Source organism: Arachis hypogaea, chromosome 2 (assembly GCF_003086295.3).
Source record: "Arachis hypogaea cultivar Tifrunner chromosome 2, arahy.Tifrunner.gnm2.J5K5, whole genome shotgun sequence".
Classification (NCBI taxonomy): Eukaryota; Viridiplantae; Streptophyta; class Magnoliopsida; order Fabales; family Fabaceae; genus Arachis; species Arachis hypogaea.
In genome coordinates this window covers 16,737,924-16,758,217 of record NC_092037.1, presented here as the reverse complement: position 1 = coordinate 16,758,217, position 20,294 = coordinate 16,737,924, and the positions used below count along the sequence as shown (strand labels likewise).

Genomic DNA, 20,294 nt, shown 5'->3' with positions numbered 1-20,294 from the left:
CTCCTTGACTTGGACCTAGTCTGAAATAATGACCGGGTCTATTTTTGAGATCTTTATCCGATTTTAAACCCAGTAAAATCACAATAAATTAGTCCCTAAAATATTCGAGATCGGATCAGGTCTTTGGATTGGACCGGACTATGTACATCCCTATTTCTCACAATCAATCAGTTGAGATTTGAAAAGTATAGATGTTATTCCAAAATGGTTAAAAATCTTAAAGAGAATAAAACCACTAAAATTACTTAAAATTATCAAATATTTCAAACAAAATTACCTTTGAAATTTGTTAATGATAAGGATATTTTTAATTATTCTAAAATATGATAGAAATAATAAAATATAAAATGCTATTTTTTATAAGTGACAAATAATATTTATATTTGATTAAGTTACTTGTATATTTAATTTGAAATTCTGCGAGAATATTTAAATAATTAATTAAAAAATATATTTACTAACCAAAATTCGATCTCTACAGTTTTTGGATTTTAAAAAAAAAATTAGCATTGACAAAAGAATAAAAAAGATATTCACTTATCATAAAATTATCAAATTTTAAAGATAAAAATATCTTATTTTTTAATTGTTTTGCATTATGTTTTGTTTGACCTCGATACAAGATATCGATCAAACTTGTATCAATAATCTCAATTCGAAAAGCAGATAAGATTCCTCTAAAAAAAGTTCAACCCAAAATTTATCGACTAAATGTCGAAATTAACTTTGCAAGTAGTCGAATGAAAATTATAACCAATGTATTATTAATTAATAATATAGTATCATTTAAACCTTTTAACTCTTAACTTTCTCATATTTAAATTCAAAAATAATCACTATCATTTTTATTATATTATCTTAAATCATATTATATCAATTTAGCTAATATATGATGATTACTAATACATAAATGATAATATTAAAAATGTATAATTAATATTAAATAAATTCTACTCTATTCTTTCTATAATAACATATATATTACTCTATGAGACATGTCATATTTTAATTAATTATTATGTTAACTATAATTAAATTATTGATAAATTAAATTTATAACCCAAAATAAATAATTATATAATTTACTCAAATATTAAAAATTCAGTTTTTGAGTATTCTCCAAATCATGCTCCCACAAAATTAACCCTAATCTTCTTTATTTCCTCCTCCGTTCTGGCACCGTCGCCGCCACCGAGCATAACCGCCTAATTGGGTGCCCCCATTCTCTCCGTCTGTCGTGCCATCTCCGTGCTCGAAAGCATCGCCGCCGCCGTCGTCACAAGCAGCGCCGCCTTCCTCACGGTATCCTTCCCTCTCACAGTCTCATGAAATTGCGTTGCAGAATCCCTTATCCACTCTGCAATAACCACCAAGTGTGATGAACATGAATCAAATTGCTTTTTTTAGTTGTTCATCATCTTCATCATTCTCAACAAAGCTTCCTCTTCATTCCTCAACACCTCTAAAAAGATCAAGAAGAAGAAGCAACCACGATTTTCTAAGAATGGTGACTCGTTCCTGTCTCGATGACAGTTCCGCACTTCTCCGAGCAGCTCAATACACTGTATGCCTATGAAACTCGAATTCCCAGTTCTGCATTTTTCAAAGTTTGCAACTTTGCAATTTACTATGTGTGATCAATGTATGGTTTTTCATCCATGCCAATTCAGAATTCACTAGCTTTGTTATCATAATCCCTAGTTTCATGTTTTACTTAGCAATGTTTGTCAAAAATCCTTTCTCTTTTTGTTGGGTTGCTTTCTGTGAATTAGTTGATACAGTATTGCATTCTTGTTGTTGATGCCTAGTGTTGTAATGTATGCAGCTTTTTGTTGTCCAGATTTTAGGGTTACTAGGCTTATGTTGGGATTAAAACTCCTTTTTTATGCATAGTGATTTTCCATATTGTTGGAAGATGAATGATTTTGTAGATATGCTGTTTGATAGGTAGACACATATGTGAAAAGTGGAATGGTTGTAGGATTGGGGTCTGGTCATGCTTCTGGTATGGCAATCCAGCATTTGGGTCGCCAGCTTCGTACCGGTAATTTGAAGGACATAGTAGGGATTCCCATGTGAGTTCTTCCTCTTTGGCACTTTACATTTCTTCTTCCCTTCCTTTTTTATATTATCAGTCATTACTATGCTGTTTTAATGATGTTAGCTATTTGAATTAGCCATATTCTGAATTTTGGTCACTTTCTGCAATGGAAATATCTTTATACAATGGGAATTTCAATCAAACCAATGAACCGTTGAACCTTAATGCATCGGTTGTTCCAAGTCTGTTGCAAGTGCAAGCGAGGCAGCAAAGTTTGGGATACCATTGGATACCTACCAAAACAGTAGTCAAGTGTGCATAAAAATAATTAGCTTCTACATTTTCCTTTAATGTTGAGTGTTTCTTGTTTTAGAGGATCTTGGTTGCTTGAAACTTAAATTTAAGTAAAAGGTGGAAATGTGTAAAGTAAAGTGGATTTTTTTTTCTTCTTTTCATTCTATTGCTCTAATACTTGAAATCTTAGTTCATAATCATTAGCAACTGCTCCATTGTAGATTCATTTTTGCCATTGATGATGCTGATGCTATAGAAGAAGGGACACGTGTTGCTATCATTGGGCGGCGTCGTCACAAGCAGTGCCGCCTTCCTCACGGTATCCTTCCCTCTCACCCAATATTATTATTATCAAGATCGGTATATGGAAGGATAGACTATAAGCATAATTCCTTTGTATTTTTGGGGTACAAATTCTTTTATAGATTCCAATTCAGATGACGTAAATGCTTTGATCTCATTAGTTTTTTTGAAGGACTTGCAAGTTGTCCACCAACAAGTACGAGATTCTGGATATGGAGATTTATTGCCGATGAATCTTTAGCTATTGCTGCTTCAAGTATCCTTCCTCGTTGGAATTACTTTCGTTTTCTCAGATTCTTAGGTCTCCCCTCCCCCCCCCCAAAAAAAAAAACACCAAAGAAAAGGGAAAAATCATATATGTTTTGTTAACTATGTTATTCTTTGTAAGCAAGAGTAAGAAACAGAGGTTGGTTCCTTGACTAGTCTTACTTGTTCATTCTTTTATGTTATTAGCTCAGGCAATCACTCTATCAACCTGTATAGTTGCTCACAACAATGCATTGTTCGCTTTGCTGGTGTCAAATAATTTTGCTCAGATAAAAAGCAATGTGTATAAGCAATACAGCAGGGACAATGTATACAGTTTGGTTTACTTTGGTAAGTTATTGTGCTTGCTAGAGTTTATTTTCCTTTGATTTCTGCTTATTTGGTATATTGATGATTAGTTCCTATGCTAAATAGAAAATTATGCAAACCCTTTTACAATATGATGAATAAAAGTCACTTTTTAAGCAAAATGAAAGTTAGATACGGTGTTGAAGTCCATGATTAGTGCATCCCTTTGATTTAAATTCTAATTTTGTTAGGACTTAATGGGTTGCATTGGTTAAAGACTAATAAATATTTTATGTATGCGTTTTGATCTTTTAAGGAAATATGATATGAATATGATAAGGGTATTATGGGCAATTAGGAGGTACATTGTTAGTGAGTGAGAATTATGGGAATATGTATGCAAACTGATAATTGATATCATCAAGCATTCATTCATTGCTAAATTCAATGACATGAAACCCATTACATACTCTGAGTTCCTTGAAGACCTCTGTAAACCGGTGATCCTTTCATCTGATTTTATGTGCATTTCATCCATGCACTATTATTGGTTGTTTATTCTGATTAAAAAGGCATTAAACAGCTGGTTGTGCATGGTTAATTTGCATGTTTCAAATCCTCACGGGGTATCTTGAATTTGAGTGGCTTTATGAGCAATAATACATTGAAAATACCACAGCCTTCCATAATTCAATTTCCAAATTCCTTTTGTGATTATCTGTTGTAAACTTGTAATATGTTTTTCTTTACTGCGATATTGAATCCAATATGGTTTTATATGCCTTTTGTATTCCTTTATAGCAATATGGTTCAATATCTCTAAATAACTTGGTCATTTTTCTTCTCAATTGATTGTGTCCCTTTGATTTCTTTCATTATTGTTTCTTTGATTTATAGTTTAATTCCAGTGAGTTTAGTTTATAAGTGAAGACTTTTACCATATTTCACCAAAAAGCAAGAAAAGAAAAAGAGAACGAGAATACTTTTACCATATGAAAGGGGTTTTTTAATATAAATAGGCATTTGCACATGGTGTATCCTGTTGGAAAGCAAGAATATGCTATTTAGTTGACACTTGAAAAAGCCAACTATTACTGCATAAAGAATGATGTATAATTATGCAACTTTAAATAAAATTTTAAATAAAATTCCAAGAGCTGCCGAAATTAGGAGAATTGTAATGTTTTAGTGATATTCCAAGAAATGAATATGCAAAACTAGTTCTTTTTTTTTTCCTTAAGAGAGATATATTAGAGCTATGGGGTGCTGACGTGCTGTAGGGCATGGCAATTTAAGGTTTCTGCATATTTCAGTGGCAAATTAAATTATTGAAGGACAAGTCATGTGTGTCTGATCGAGCATGCTATTGACTTGGTTTTCTTTCTTATTCAGAAAAATGTCAGGTGTATATCATTGACTTTGGTATTGCTAAGAAATACAGGGACATTTCTACACATCAGCATATTCCTTACAGGTCTCCTTTTTTTACAATCATTCTTACTTTTTATTTATTTTATTTGATTTTATGCACCATGGTTAGAAGGTTCAACATGAAATTATTTTGGATTTTTGGAATTCTAGAATGATCTTTTACTATGGGAAAACCGATATCTGAAATGTTAAGATATTGCTGCTCGTGATAGACTGACTATTTAATTGTTGAGATTTATGGTAAAAGAGTAGCACATAAATCTATAAATAAATTTGTGGCTGTTTGCTGTCAACATTCTTGTGTGGTTTCTATGAATTTGACTTGCTTATTTGCTCGGCAGAGAGAATGAGAATTTGACAAGAACGGCTAGGTATGCTACAATGGTCAATGGTGCCTCTCATGGCTGGTTCTTTGGATGCTGCAATCAACACCTTCGAGCAAGAAGGCCAAGTTGGTATGGTATTCGAAATGTATAAAAACTCTGCTGGCCTCTTCTAGCAGTTAGAAACCTCCATTGAATTAACTTTGGAAGAAAGTGATATGGAGAAAAGAGAAAACGGGGAGCTCCTTGAAATGAAGGTGGCAATGAAATTGGGAAGAAGCGTATCACAGCTGAGGGAATCACAGTTGATGAATTTGCCAGCAAGTTATGAGAGGCTAACATCACTAATTTATTCTTCTAGTAGTTTAACCTTTTTAAAAGTCATGTATATGCAAGTTATGAGCTATGTTTGAGCTCTATATTTTGTATTATATACACATCTATACATATATAATTATTTTAATACAAGAGAAGAAAAGCTCGAGCCAACTTTTGAGCTTTTAGTAAGTCGAAGTTAAATTTGGTTTGATGTGATCAAGATCTAGAATACAAGCAAATACAATTTGTGAGGAATTACTTAGTTTTGGTGAATGTCATTATAACTTTCCAGTTACTTATGTTTGAACTTGCACCAATACAAGAAACTCCCGAAAAATACTTAATAACTATGATTCAGAATATACAAAGTACAAACCATTATGTTAATATTTGACAAGCTTCCATCGGGAAGTGGCTCAAGCTAATTCTTCAACAAAATTAGTACTCCATGGTCCAAAAACTCTAATTGGAGCTGTTTCGAGCTGTTTCCTGCAAAATAGACAAATAGTTGGTGAAAATTACCAAAGAAAATATGCACAAGTGAGATAGAGTATTAAGGAAAACACCAGAGCACACTTGATATGACAGAAAATCAACAGCTTACTTCGAGAGGATTTCTGTTGTTAGCATACTCATACAAACGGCCAAGGCTGGAGAAGACAACAAGAGCGACTTCAGCATCACAAAGCACAGACAGTTCATATTAGAATTATCTTTATAATTTTTTATTTTATCTAAATTTAATTTTTTACATTTTTAGATTTAATTTAAAAAATTTGTGTTAATGTTAGAATAAAAATGGAAGGCAACAAGAAATGGTGTTGGAAAGTCCAAGTAAAAGTAGAGGCTCAACAAAATCAGACGGCGGAATAGAAATAGAAGTTAAACATATTCAAGGAAGGAAGAAGAAAAAACCGAAATAGTGATGAGCAAGAGCAACAATGAATCAACAAACAAGAATACCAACAATAAAGTAAACAATACCAACAAACAGCAACAATGAATCAATGATTATTGAACAAAAATGAGTGAAATTACATAGTAACTCATCAGTATTACTAACAAAATTTCAAAACAAGCAAAATAAGTGCAGCAAACCAAAAATCAATTCAGAATCACATAATCACAGAATCAGAATCACAGAATCAGAGAATCATAGAATTTGAACCCAGCAACTCAGAAGTACAGAATCAAAGTTATTAACAAGAAAGTAACAAAACCCTAAACAAATCCAGCAACTCATAAACACAGAAATAATAATTAACAAAATCAAGCCCTAACTATTTCATAATTATAAACCCAAGTTATCAACAATAAACTGAACAATAAATTGAGGTGGAGGTGGCGACCTGCTGTGTTGATCGTGGGTGGCCAGAACCCAGAAACGCTGCTGAGTGGAGGTGGCGAGGTGCTTTGTTGATCGTGGCCTCGTGGGTGCTGTCTGCTGTGCTGCCCTGTTGGGTCAGTTGGTGGTGGCGAGGTGCTGTGTTGATCTGGGTCTTCGCGTTCGTGGTGCAGCGGCGGTGGGGAATCTCTGCTCTGTTCTGCGGTGGGGAATCGCTGCTCTGTTCGGGGAATACGTATGCATTATTGGCCTGTCATCAAAGAAAACATCTGAATCAGACTGTGTTCTACCAAAAAGTTAAATGAATAGATTAGAAAACAAATCACATAATGAAACATCATAACTAAAGTCAATCTGACCTTGAAACAGACCACATAGGTTTCCAACTTTCAGGATGAACTGCAGGAGCAGGAGCAGCAAAACACAGAAATATTAAATAAAAATCAGTATCTCATAATATTGACTGACTTGTGCTATACCAGATAAAAGAAATTAGAATCACTGAACCAGCAATAAAACAACAACCAGCAACAATGAAATCAATGATCAGTGACAAGTAAAATAATAAAACAAATATAACAAGTTAACAAAAACCAGCAACAATGAATCAATGACAGTAAACCAGCAATCAGAAGAAATTTCAAGCAAATTCAAGCAAGCTCGTATAAAACTAAACTAGAATAAACAAAACTAATCAAATCAGGAAGCTAATACTATTTAAAAGGTAAAAAAAAAAATAGCCAAACAAAACAAGGCATGTCACAGCATCACAAATTCACAATCCAAGAGAGACACAAACAAAGACAACCATAGCTAAAACCAGAATAAAAAAACATAATTATACAATTAACAGATTCACAAATTACACAGAACTTCCTGGAAATTTTGTTATACAATCTAAACAAAATATAGTGATTAAACATGGCATAATCCCACGTATAATTAGCATCGATATATAATAAACAACCAATTGAACAATTATTTTATCAGAAAAAAATTATTGAAAGCCAAATTACATTATTCTTCAACGCAACATGAATCAAATCGTCCAATTCTATGTGTGATAAACCCTAGGATTTGATATTAGAAGAGAATGCTGAAAGGGACAAAGAAAGAAAACTAGGTGGAACGTTACCTGGTTGAAGATTAGGGTTTATGAAGGGTGAATTGAATGGAATCAAATGTTGGTGACTCCTCTCAAGTTCTGGAAGAAACGAAGAATGCTGTTCGTAGAGGACGACGCAGCTCCTGGTGCGTGGAGGAGACGGCGGCTGCAGCGCGTGGATGACGACGAGGAAGGGAGGGAGAGACAGAGCCCCGCCGAGGAGAGGGAAGCACGATGAGGAAGGTCGAAAGAGAAAGGACCGCGCCGAGAACCGAGAAGAGGGAAGCGTGACGACTGACGAGGAAGGGCTGCCAAGAGGGTGCCATTTGACGATGTCAGTGGCTGAGAGGTCGACGGCTCTATGGAGGATGGAAGGAGGAGTTTTTGGTGCTGTGGAGTGGTTGAGGACTCAAGGGGAGATAGAGAGTGGAGAGAGTTGGGGAGTGGGGACTAGGGTTGCTGAATGCTGAGTGTGGGAGTGGCGACTACTTGGGTAAGTTGGGGGTTGGGGGGTTTGAATTTTAGGGTTTTTTTAAGTAACAGGTTCGGTTCGGTTCGGTTAGGATTTTTACAATTAAAATCGAAAACCGAACTGAACCGCAAAAAATCAAAATATCATTTTTCGGTTTTTTCGGTTTTCGATTTATTCGATTTTCGGTTTGTTTGGTTCGATTGGTCAGTTTTGTCGGTTTAAATCGGTTTTGAACACCCCTATCAACAACGCAACCATTAGTAGAAGCAGCCAAGGAACAGAGTTTCTGACGAGAAGATGGGTTTAGATAAGGATATACGATGGGTTTAGGGAACAAAAGCTCAGCAAAACAGAGATTTTGGTGTGAAGCATAGACGATGGAATTAGGAAAGGATTGAGAAGAATGTTTTGGTTTGAGCGGGTTTAGGTTTTTCTTTTGCGCCAAAATTGGGAAAAAATTGAAAGAGGCGACTATTTACCCAAGATTAAAAATTTTTAAAGGGGGTTTATAAAACTCCTGTAAACTAAAAATAAAAAATCATGTAAATTGAATTCCGAAAAATGAACAGGAAAAAAAGGAAGTCTTTTATCAATATTGCATGAATTTATAAAAACTCATGGTAAATAATATTGGTAAAATAAAATATTTTTTGTAAAGCACAATAATTTTAAATTGGATGGAACACTACTTAACTCTAGGGTACTAACCTACTTAATTATTATATTAGCAGTTTAATATATTTAGTAACTCTTTATAAGACTAACTTTTCTAATTTTAATTTTAACCTTATTAATTGGATATAATAATTTAAACATTAAAAATAAAAACATTAAAAAAACCTATCCAAGTTTTTTCGATTTATATTATATAAAATTTATAAATTTAAATTAAATAAGATATTAAACAAATTTATTATGTTGTTATTATGTATAACAAAATTCAATTAAAGATTTATAAACATTATAAATAATTAACTATTTATAAACGTTATTAACTTTACTTATCTATTTTTAATAGTATCTAATTTGAAGTAGAGATAAAAATTCATATTCTAAATACCCTTTATATTCATATATATTATCAATTGGTAAAAAATATTTTTAAATTTTATATTTAATTTTTTAAATTATCTTTATTTTTTATTTTTATAAAACATTAATATACATTTTTGTAATATCCCTTCATCATATTAAACAATATTCTTTCTCTTACTGTATACTGATCTCTGTACACATACATATTATTGACTATTAAATTACATTGGCCATCTTTCTTATTTTTTTCTTATCCTGCTACCTTCTCTTCGCACGATCGTTATGAATTATCACCAGGTATTATCATCGCAACTTTTACCATTGTCTATCACTATAATCTAAAACCATATATGCTATAAACTTTTATGAGTTGTTGAAGGTTTGCTGAAAAAATTAAGACACAAAGCATTTATAATTTTTGGCCAAATTATCAAAATTTGATGTCAGTAACCCTATAAAATGATATCAAAATTTATTATTTCGAACTAAGTTAGTAAAAAACAGCACATAAATGTAAGTTTTTTAATTAAAGACTTGTATATTTAAATCGCAGTGTAATATAGTACATTGAGACAAAATACAGCCATTGCAATTCCACGTGTGGCTGCTACTATATACAATTAACATTTATTTCAACATACACATTAAGTAAACTATACATTATTGCTTGGTTTTACATTTTTAGAAAAAATGATATCATATCTTCAGGATGAGATTGATTTTCATAATCGAATGTGAATCTTCTTATTAGTATTATCGTCATTTGATTACTATCCAGAAACAACAGTTATTTTAAGTTGAGAATGTTATTAGATAGCTATATAATAAGTAACTTTTAAATTATATAATGCATAAAAGTTATATCTTTGGATTTATCTTGAAATCAAAAGATTAAAGTTAAATGATATTAGCTCTCTTATTAAGCATAGAAATAAACATCAAATGACTCAACAATAGATTCGATAAGAGAACAAAATATCCTATAACCAAAGAATCACTTAAACTAAAAAATGCATAATAAAATATGATGTGTCTCGGAAAAAATAAAATGCGATGGAAAAAAAAACTACATATCCTTTTGTAGTCGTGACTATTTTTGTAGTATATTTTTCATATATGCATGTGCCTTATCCATAACTTCTGACTTCTTCATATTGAATTCCTTGCTAACCAAGTCGATTGCTAGCATCATCCTATCACTGTCAGAGACCTAATAATTTTAAAAAGTACGGAACAATTAGAATAATATATATATATATACACTTAGATACATATTACATTTTTTTCTAATAATAATAAAAAAATTATTAATTGAATAAATTTGATTACCGTGATGCCAAAATCATCAGTCCACCCGCACTCTTTCATCCATTGAGCAACCCAGATACCGCAGTCATTACTGAAAAGTTAAATGTGTGATTGTACTACTTAATCAGTTTAACCGAACACATGATTCGTACATAACAAACTCAATAGACATGAAAGTAAAAAAAAATTTAAAATAATATTACTTACGAGCCTTTCCTCTGTTGTGGCAGGTCAGACGGTTCTACGATACGAAACTTAGAAATCCGAGGTACAGTAATTTCACTAGAATTGTAGAAAGATTTGTGTTTTAACATTCGTTCGATGAATATAGCCTGTGTGACATAAAATATAATGTGATACTGTGTAGTGCAAGCAATGTAACGGGTTGATTTTTATTACCTGTCTAAAATGGATAGATTATAAAAAATTTAAAAATTATTAATTTGATATTAGTGTTAACAAATGAACCTTAATTTCAAATTAAACAAACTATTAAATCACTTACAAACCGAATATAGCAATGATCTTAAAATACAAATTTCAATTGTAATCAAACGATGTCGTGTTTTTTTTATTATATACAAAACATTCATAATAGTAAAGAGAATAAAAGTTGAAAAACTAAATTTACTTTCAAACAAAATCAAACTGGACCACTTACCATGGTTTTAACTGATAATAGCCTACCATAATTTCTGTCTGGTATTTTACAAGAATCAAGCACAACGATCTTTTCTTTTTTTATGTCTAAGATTATCAGGAACCAATGCTCATTGAGGTCGTTGATGGGGACAAAAATATACTTATTTACAAAATAAGGAGGATTGTGAGTCTATGCTATTAAGATAACCATACAATTTGTATGAAATAAATCATATTTTATTTACTAAAAATTAAAGGACTTACCCTTGATAAGTACTCAATCTTATACATATAGTTATCTGCATATTGTTCCCTTAGTTGATTGGGTGGTCTGGACCATGTAAGTGCTAATTGCTGATTATATTGTCATAAAAAAATATGACATCAAATTATTCATATGCTGCTTGAAACTTAATCCAAACAAAATATTAAATACAAATTTATCCACAGTATTTTTGTACTAAAACTTACTGAAAAAGTTGTTGGCAGAAACCATACGGAGGGCAACTTGTTAAGCTTTTTATGCTATTGTGTGAGAATGCAAGCAAGGAAATCTATAACCTACAAATAAATACATTTGCATATTTTTAATTTTACGATACATAACATTAACATTTTATACTTTTTTAATGTTAAATAATAAAAAATAAATATTTACATCTTGGATGACTTGTTCTCCTGGAATTAACGTGGCTAAACTTTCTCTATTTGCATATGCGGTACGAGTTGACACCAATACTTCATCCCTTTACGAATGCACATGCAAATATTCAATTCAGAAAATTGTTGTTACGAAAGTATAAAGTAGACTTGCATCAAATCGAATAGTCTTATAAGGTGTTACCGATTAACTTGAAACTTTAAATCCGGACCAAAAATATATGCGGCACAAGCAAGTTCATCCGTCGTTAGAATCATATCCTCCGGTGGTCTAAAACTAATGGGCATCCACTGCAAACACGCAGCCATAATCATGTGTAATTAAACAATAAAATTAAAAACATTAATACTAAACAAAGTCATCACAATACAATTTCATGTTTTTATACACATACCTGTGGAATTTTCGGGTCACATGAACGTCGTGGCAGCACAAACGATGAGGTACCCTTTTTATCAATATATATTCCCGTATTTGAATTCCAATCTAATTCAGAAGATCTTCGTGGGGAGACATTTGGTTTGAAGAGCTCCTTGAGAGTAACGTCGTTTGCGTGGTTATCAGAATTATTGCTAGGGGAGAATTTGTGTAGGATGGGTTGTACAACTGTTTTTAGACATTCTTGGGATCGAATGAATTTGCTCATTATTTTATCTATGTCAACTTTGTTATCAGTTTTTGAATTATTAATATTCGTCGTATTATTAATAGCTAAATTTTCTATGTACGGATTGTCCGATCTAGATCTATTAACGACGTACAATGGATAAGCCACTTGGTTTTGTTTTTCGAGGATTTTCGTCAAAGAGGTTATGGCTGTTGTCATCTTATCAACTGCATTAGTAAAAATAATTTCACGCTGGTGGTGGTACTGGCTGTAGTTGGGTGGTGAGTGAGCTTCAACGTGTTGAGAATGGTTCCTGTTAAGGGGTGAGTTCACCTCCTTCTGTTTCTTGTTACCCGTATTTAAACTTCCATAAAAACTATATTTTAAATGTTGCACATAACACACAAATTACGAACACATATTTAAAGCATCTACAGATACTAAATAATTAATAAAAGTTAATATTGTATTATAAATATTACATAAAATTTAATAAAAAATTAATTCCTATGAAAAAATTATCACAACGAATGTAGCTTTTTGAAGTTGAAAAAATGATTACATCGTTGTTCACTATATATACGCTGTATGGTCACTATGGTAAATTATATATTATTTCGAAGCCCCTGATGTTAGCTTTCCAACGCAACTAGAACTGCCTCATTTGGACCCATGTAGCTCAAGTTATGATTGTTTTAGTGTGAGAAGGTCAGGCTGTACAGCTCAACAATTCCTTCAATTTCTTGAATTCCTTCCACTTTTGCATGCTTCCTTTCCGTTCTCCAATCCATTCCTGCTCTGTAATCCCTGTAATCACTTAACGCACATATCACGGCATCTAATGATAATAAGAGAGGATTAATATTAGCAAATATAAGGTCAAAGAAGCATGTTTTCAATTATAGCACAAAATTAGGAAGAAGAATGTAAAGCCATGCATTTTGTATGAACAAGTGTATGAAAAATTGATAAAATCCACTTAATTGAGCATAAGATAAACTGTAAAATAGCGGTTTATCACTTACCTAAAGATTTTATTTAGACTTGTTAATTTTGTATTAATTATAATTTTAATCCAGTTTTTTCATATAATTATAACTTTATCTCTAAGACCACAGTTATTAACCTAACTTGTGTTAGTTATATTTTTAACCCCTTTTTTATACAAGTGGCCTAAATACCCCTAGTGATGCACCATACATTTTTCAGAGGACTTTAAAGTAGATTTTTTTACACCCTTTTGTGGATGATTTTCTTAGGGTTTTTTTTTATGATTTCCACCACTTTTTAGTGACTTTTGAGGTTTGAAACTTAAACGTCAAGTGCTGCAAATTTTCGGCTCTTAAATATAAGAAACATGGTCATAAAAAAATTATATTTCACATATATATCAAGTCAAAATAACTGTGCATCATACAATTTTCAGAATTAGGTTTTATGCACAATTATCATAAAATAGTTCTCATATGAACACCAATTAAGTATGAGGATAATCTAACTAATCCTAATCCTTACCTCTTGTTCAAATAAGTTCTTACACATTTTACACACCAAAAATTACCTAAACAAAAGTAAGAAGACAATTAATAAAAATTGAGTCCTCTTGGTTGAATTATGGTGCTGGAAAAAGGAATGAATTTCATCCACTTTGAACTTGAATTTTTTAGTTCTTTTGGCATGCTCCTTTAAGGCCTTCAATATTAATTTTCTAGACATAGAAGAGAGAAACATGACCCTTAGTTTTAGGTTGAAAACCAAAAAGAAAAGGTGAATAATGATGGTTACCTTTGCTAGAATTTGTATGATGAAACAAGAAAAACAAGGGAGAACAAGAATTTGGACTTAGAATGCTTGAATCCTTGAAAAACCATCCAAGAACAATAGATGAACACTATGAATATGTGTTGGAAAAATGTTCAACTTAGCTGAAGATGTGCTCTTCTCTCTCTCTCTCTTTAAAGCTCGGTTCTCTTTCTTTTTATTTTCACTTATTTTTTTTAGCTTTAACTTAGTGTTTTTTGTTTCTACTTAAATAAAGGCTGAAGTAAAACATGTATTAATAGTGATAAAAAGTGCTAAAATCCAGTGGTCAAGGGGATAAAGAATGAAAAAGGAAGGGGTGTGAAAATTATGAAGCTTGGTCAACGCTTTTGTATCGAATTTATTCGCAGTTTGTTGCTCGAGTTAAAAACACTATGAAAAAGATAAAAGAGAGAGAGAATTTGGCCACTCTAGGGATAGAGGGGACCGTGTTACTTGAGAGAGAAGAAAGAGAATTCAGTGTCTCTAGGAGATGTACGCTGAGTATTAGGCTGAGGTCTGTCTCGGATTAAGTTTTACCTTGTGGTAAAACAATGAACAGCTGAGGTTTATTCTTAAAAGAATAACAACAAGAATGAGTAGCTGAGATTAATCCTAAAAGGATAATTACAAAGGTGATAATTATATTATTACTGATTTTACAGTCTTTGGTATGCTGCTATTTTTTCAACTAGAGCAAAATCATCATGAAAAGCAAATCTCAACTCAAAAAATTTCTAGGGAGAAAAAGCAGACCAAAACCAAGTATAAACAGGTCTCTACATAGTCAAGAGAATATTTACCTTTATAAAGGTAGAATTTTTTTACTTATTTATTAATATTTTTCTTTAATTTTCTTTTTTTTTTTTAATCTGGATCGCCTCACTGATTCATGATGAGCCATGGTTATAGATTTTACGAAATAAATCGTTGAATTGTCGAAAATTCGGTTTACTAAAAATCGGGTCCTTACAAAAACTCTTGTAATTATTGACAAATTTCACAATCAACATTTAATACTTCTATAATATAGTGATAACACTTCCATCATCTTTAGGATGTTTAAGTAACACTCTCTTCCTTTAACTTATAAAACATACACTCCATTCCCTTAGTAAAAAAAAACACTCTTTAGTCTATTTGATCAAATTATCTTTTAATAATTATTATAATTATATATAAATTAGTAATAATATAATTTTGTGTAAATAATCTCATTACAGACATGATTTATAGACATGATTTATGATAGATTTCAATGACATCAACTAATCCATATAGTCGATCTAACCTAAAGGGTTAAAGTTTTGTTGTTGTTTGTTGTTGTAGTGATAAAATAATTATTTGGTTTATTCAATATTATTATTGTAATAAAATTTATTTTTTTATATTTTATCACATAATATAAAATATTTTAACATGTTACAAAATATTTAATCTCAATATTTTTTCATATTTGATGATTAATGATAAAATATTAAAATTACATAATTTTTTATTAAAAATATTTATTTTATATTGTTATTATTATTATAAACCAAACAATTATTATTAATTTTTATATATAATTATAATAATTATTAAAAAATATTTTAGTTAAATAAACTAAAAATGTGTTTTGTTTTTGGTGTAAAAAAAAAGTAAACATATATTTTATAAATAAAAGAGAAAATAGTTTTATTTAGACAGAAGAAAAAAATTGTCATTTTCTCAAACAATAAATAGCATGAATATGTGTAACACCCTAACTTTTAGCACGTCATGATCGTACCAAAAGCAAGGCGTTACTGACCTGTTTTCCATACTTACTATTTAATATTGAGCCTTTAATTCGATACCTCCTTTCAATTTTTAAGAAAATGCAGGAAAATATTGTTTCTCATTAATCAAAATCATTCATAAAAAAACACACAGGTAATAATAATCACTTAATTACTAATAATGATAAATATTATACAAAAGAATTCAAAAGAAACTCATAATCGCTCGCAGCTTCACACTCAGTCCTGGAACCTGTGTCACTGAAAGGGGTGGAAGATTTTGGGGTGAGAACAAAGCCACACGTTCTCAGTAGGGAACGTGAACGCCGTAAAAAAAAAAAACAGAGTAAATACAAATAGCTAGTTCATATCACAAAAACAATTTCACTTAAAACTGTTTTAAATTCCTTTCTTTAAATCACGTTACTTAAACAAAATCCCAGTCACATTAACAATTCCTTATCCATAAACAACATTCCTAAATACATTATCAAGACTACAACACAAGTAAAATATCCATAAAGCACACCAGTACATCACCAAAACAACCGCACCATCACAAATAAATAAAAATAAAGCAAACACAATCAAATATAAATGTGCAAACAAGATGATGCATACCTGTTCCTAGCGCAGGCCATGAGCTCATGCGTCGGTTGTCTACCCGCAACCCGACGTTACTCGGAGTGAACCCCGAATATGGTCCCTTTACTATGTCAATTAGACACCTTGGCATCACGGTTACCCGTGTCAATTAGGCCTCATATAATAACATTTCAATGTGTATCACAGTAAGGAACAGTGCTATCAATTAGGCAAACATTCCCGCATTAGCAATCTCAGGCTATCCATTAGGCAGGCACTTTCGCATTAGCAGTTCGGCACAAAGGCCCATTAAAACATACAATATGATATCAGTTAGGCGGACACTTCCGCATTAGCACTCGGCACAAAGGCCCATTCAATATACTTCTCAACTTTTATTTCATTCCTTATTCCTCATTTTTCTTTCTTCACTATATCTCTCAATATCATTGTCCTTAACTTTAACCTTTCTTAGGGACAACTTACATTCCTTTTCATTTCCTAAGTTTGTCTAATTCAAAACCATGTTGGTAAGGTAACTCTAGAGATCTTAATCTTTAATTTAAGTTAGGTTTTACTGAATTTGGATTAGAATTGAATTTTGTACAAGCTTTAAAATTCTGCTATTGCATTTACAAAAATTCAAAAAATAGACAGCAGCCATGTTTTTTATAAATTCCATAATAATTTCAATTCTAATTCGTTACTTCTAAATTTTGGTGAGATTACAGTCAACATCCCTAAGTTTTAGAATCCACAAATTTCAGGTTCATATCATTTCATTTGATTAATTAATTATCAATTGGAAGTGGAGCTTTGTTTTCATAAACCAGTTCAGAGTTTCCAGCAAACAACCGACCTTCCAAGTGACTTATCTAAGTCTACAAAATAGATATGAACATGAAACTTGTACTCACTTAAAATAGACTGATAAATCTTTAAAATCCTTTTAAAATCAACTCAAAATTCTGTTTAAATTAAAAGTTATAGCGTCTGGAAGTTGGTACTGCAGAACCAGAAAACCAGAAAAATCTGCAGCAACCACTAAATTTCAAAAAATCGTATCTTCCAAACCACTTCGCCAAACTCCATGAATTTTATTATGGAATATTCAAGACACACTAAAGTTTTACAGAAAAATAATTTCATCTAAAAATTAAGTCTGGACCCCTCCTAAAAAGTCTTTGTTCTGCTGCCAATTATGCAGATTTCTGCAGAAATTCTGTACAAAGTATTTCCAACAACCTCACATACCAAATCCTATATTCAAGCCTAGGATTCATCTAAAACCACATTTCTAACTTTTTTTTGACTAACCAAAGTTGCCCAAGAACTCTTAATTCAATATATCACAATTTCATATCATAAGTGCAACGTAACAATATTATCACAGTATCCATTCTTCAGCACCTCATCTATAACAACATATCTCAAGTTCTGATTCATCAAATCAATTTCCAGCAGCCACAGCAACATTCCATACACAAGATCAACATCAACAAGTACTAGCAGCAAGTATAACTTCAAAATACACAACATCGTCATTAATTACAACATTAAATCATTAACCAATCACCAACTACAACCATGATTCAACTCAATTCCAACAATTATTCACACAAAGCAACCATAAACCATTTGCAGTTACTCATTTAATTTTATTGGCATTCATAACTTAAAACATTTATTGTAAAACAAATCCCCTACCTCAATGTCGCAATAGCAGGTTTTGACGCAGGTATCCCCTTTATCCCCAATTCGTGGCAGCAGCAGCGATTCTAGTATTATTCTCGCAGCAGAAACATTCAATAGCTCTAGACAAGGGTGGCAACGCCGAATAATGACAATAATGACTCTGAAAAACTAAATGAATCAGAAACAATTGCGGAGCAAGGTGATACAGGGCAGAGACAGAGCAATTTCTTCATAAGCTTACCAAAACGGAAGGTAAGAGAAACAATGTCTCCAATTTAGTCATAGCTTGGTGGCTGGCGGGCGATGGAGGAATGCCTCCTTCCGCCTCTGGTTCGTGATTCCAGTGACGATGAGGGACATGGGCAGAATCCAAATCAGCAATGTCATCTCCTCCTCTCACATGCAACGGCGACGATAGGGGCTCCGGTGACTAGGGCTCCAGTCGGAGGCAGCAGTGGTGGCCGGACACCGCGGTGGTGAAACCCTTTTCCCTTCCCTTCGTCGATCGTGTCTTCCCTCTCTCACGCGCCTCTGGTTCTCGCGGCTGAGTCTTTCTCAGCTTCTCTCTCTCACCCACACGACGGCAGCGGCGTTGGCTGAACGGAACGGACGCGGTCTGGGGGCGATGGCGCGGCGTAGGATGCGATGGAGCTAGCAGCGGCCGAGCACGATGGCTCCTCTCCTTCCTCGCGTCGTCCCTGGCTCGCAGCACTCTCTCTTCTCTTCTCTCCGTGTATATGTCTGTGTATGCGCTTGTTTATTTGTTTTGTGTGTGGTGTGTGTTCTGTTTATGAGTGAATGAGTGGTGAGGGAGGGTTAGCGTGGCTCACTGAGAAACAAACGGGTGGAGAGGGGCACGTGTATGTGAATTGAATGAGAGAGGTTAGGGTTAGTGAAATTAGGGTTTGAAATTGAAAATTTTGGATATTTTAGTAATTTTAATAAAATTAAAGGTAATAGAGTAATAATTTGAAATCAAATTTAATCAAATAATAATATCTATGAAAATATTATTTAATTATCAACTTATAATTTATTTTTTAAATAAAGACTCTAATTCAATAATTAGAGATATTTAAATTAATTTTCTTTAAAATTATAAAATAAAGTTCAAAATCTAGTTATTCAAATTAACGCATATAAATTCTCATTGTTTTTAAATCACTAAAGTTTTAAATCAATAATTAAAAGTACTCAATTAATACAAAAATTTCTGAAAATATGCTTTCGAATAAATAAAATAAATTATAAATAATTTATTATTTAATTTTCAAAATTTGGGGTCTTACAATATGCATTAACCCGTTATTATTGTACGCACAAACTAATTAAATCCCTGTTATACTATTGGTGCTCTGATCTATTCCTTACGACATAGATTTAAGGTATTAGCAAATTTTGTTGTATTATTATTCTGAGAATTGGATCGATCAGATTAATTAGGAATTATTTATCAAACAAGTTCAATTCAAGATAAAAATTGATTAGTAATTAATTAATTTAAAATAAAAAATAATTAAATAATAGTTAATTAGTTGGACCAATTTAATTTTTTAATAGTAAACTAATTTAAAATAATAAAATATAAAAAATTATTTATTTTAAAAAATATATATATTATACATAAATATATTATTTTATTATATTTAATTTAATTTAATTTAATTTCAGTTAAATTTTTAGTTCTACTGGTTCAATTACGGATTTAGTTTTTATTAGGCATGGCAAAAATTTCCGACGGAACGGATACTCGCAGGAATTTACCCGTTGAGAAACAGGTATGGGAGATAATTTTTACCCACAAAAACGAGAGACGAGCTCCGTATAACAAAAATCTGCTCTTCCATGTACTGTCCATTTTCAAGTTAATCATTTATTTTTTACTGTGCATAAAAATTACCAAAGAATCCCTAAAATGATCCTTAAAATGACAAAAAAGGCTAATCTAATAAGCAGTTTTCATGCTACGTTGAATTGAGACTGCGGCGAAATGATCCAAACCATTGTTCCAATG

The 20,294-nt window shown here is 31.9% G+C and overlaps 1 long non-coding RNA gene across 3 annotated transcripts; it reads right to left on the bottom strand.

Annotated features, from left to right (window-relative positions):
• Window positions 1-12,859: 12,859 nt before the first annotated feature.
• On the bottom strand, window positions 12,860-19,151 carry LOC112739768 (uncharacterized). 3 transcript variants are annotated; one of them, XR_011871691.1, is made up of 4 exons: window positions 18,522-19,043; window positions 18,293-18,440; window positions 16,622-16,728; window positions 12,860-13,247 (listed from the first exon to the last, which is right to left on the bottom strand). It is a non-coding gene; the product is annotated as an uncharacterized lncRNA (long non-coding RNA). The 3 variants fall into 3 exon arrangements; XR_011871690.1 differs by lacking the exon at window positions 12,860-13,247 and adding an exon at window positions 16,101-16,261 and having other exon boundaries at window positions 18,522-19,055; XR_003170711.3 differs by lacking the exons at window positions 12,860-13,247; window positions 16,622-16,728 and adding an exon at window positions 16,101-16,261 and having other exon boundaries at window positions 18,522-19,151.
• Between the last annotated feature and the right edge of the window lie 1,143 nt (window positions 19,152-20,294).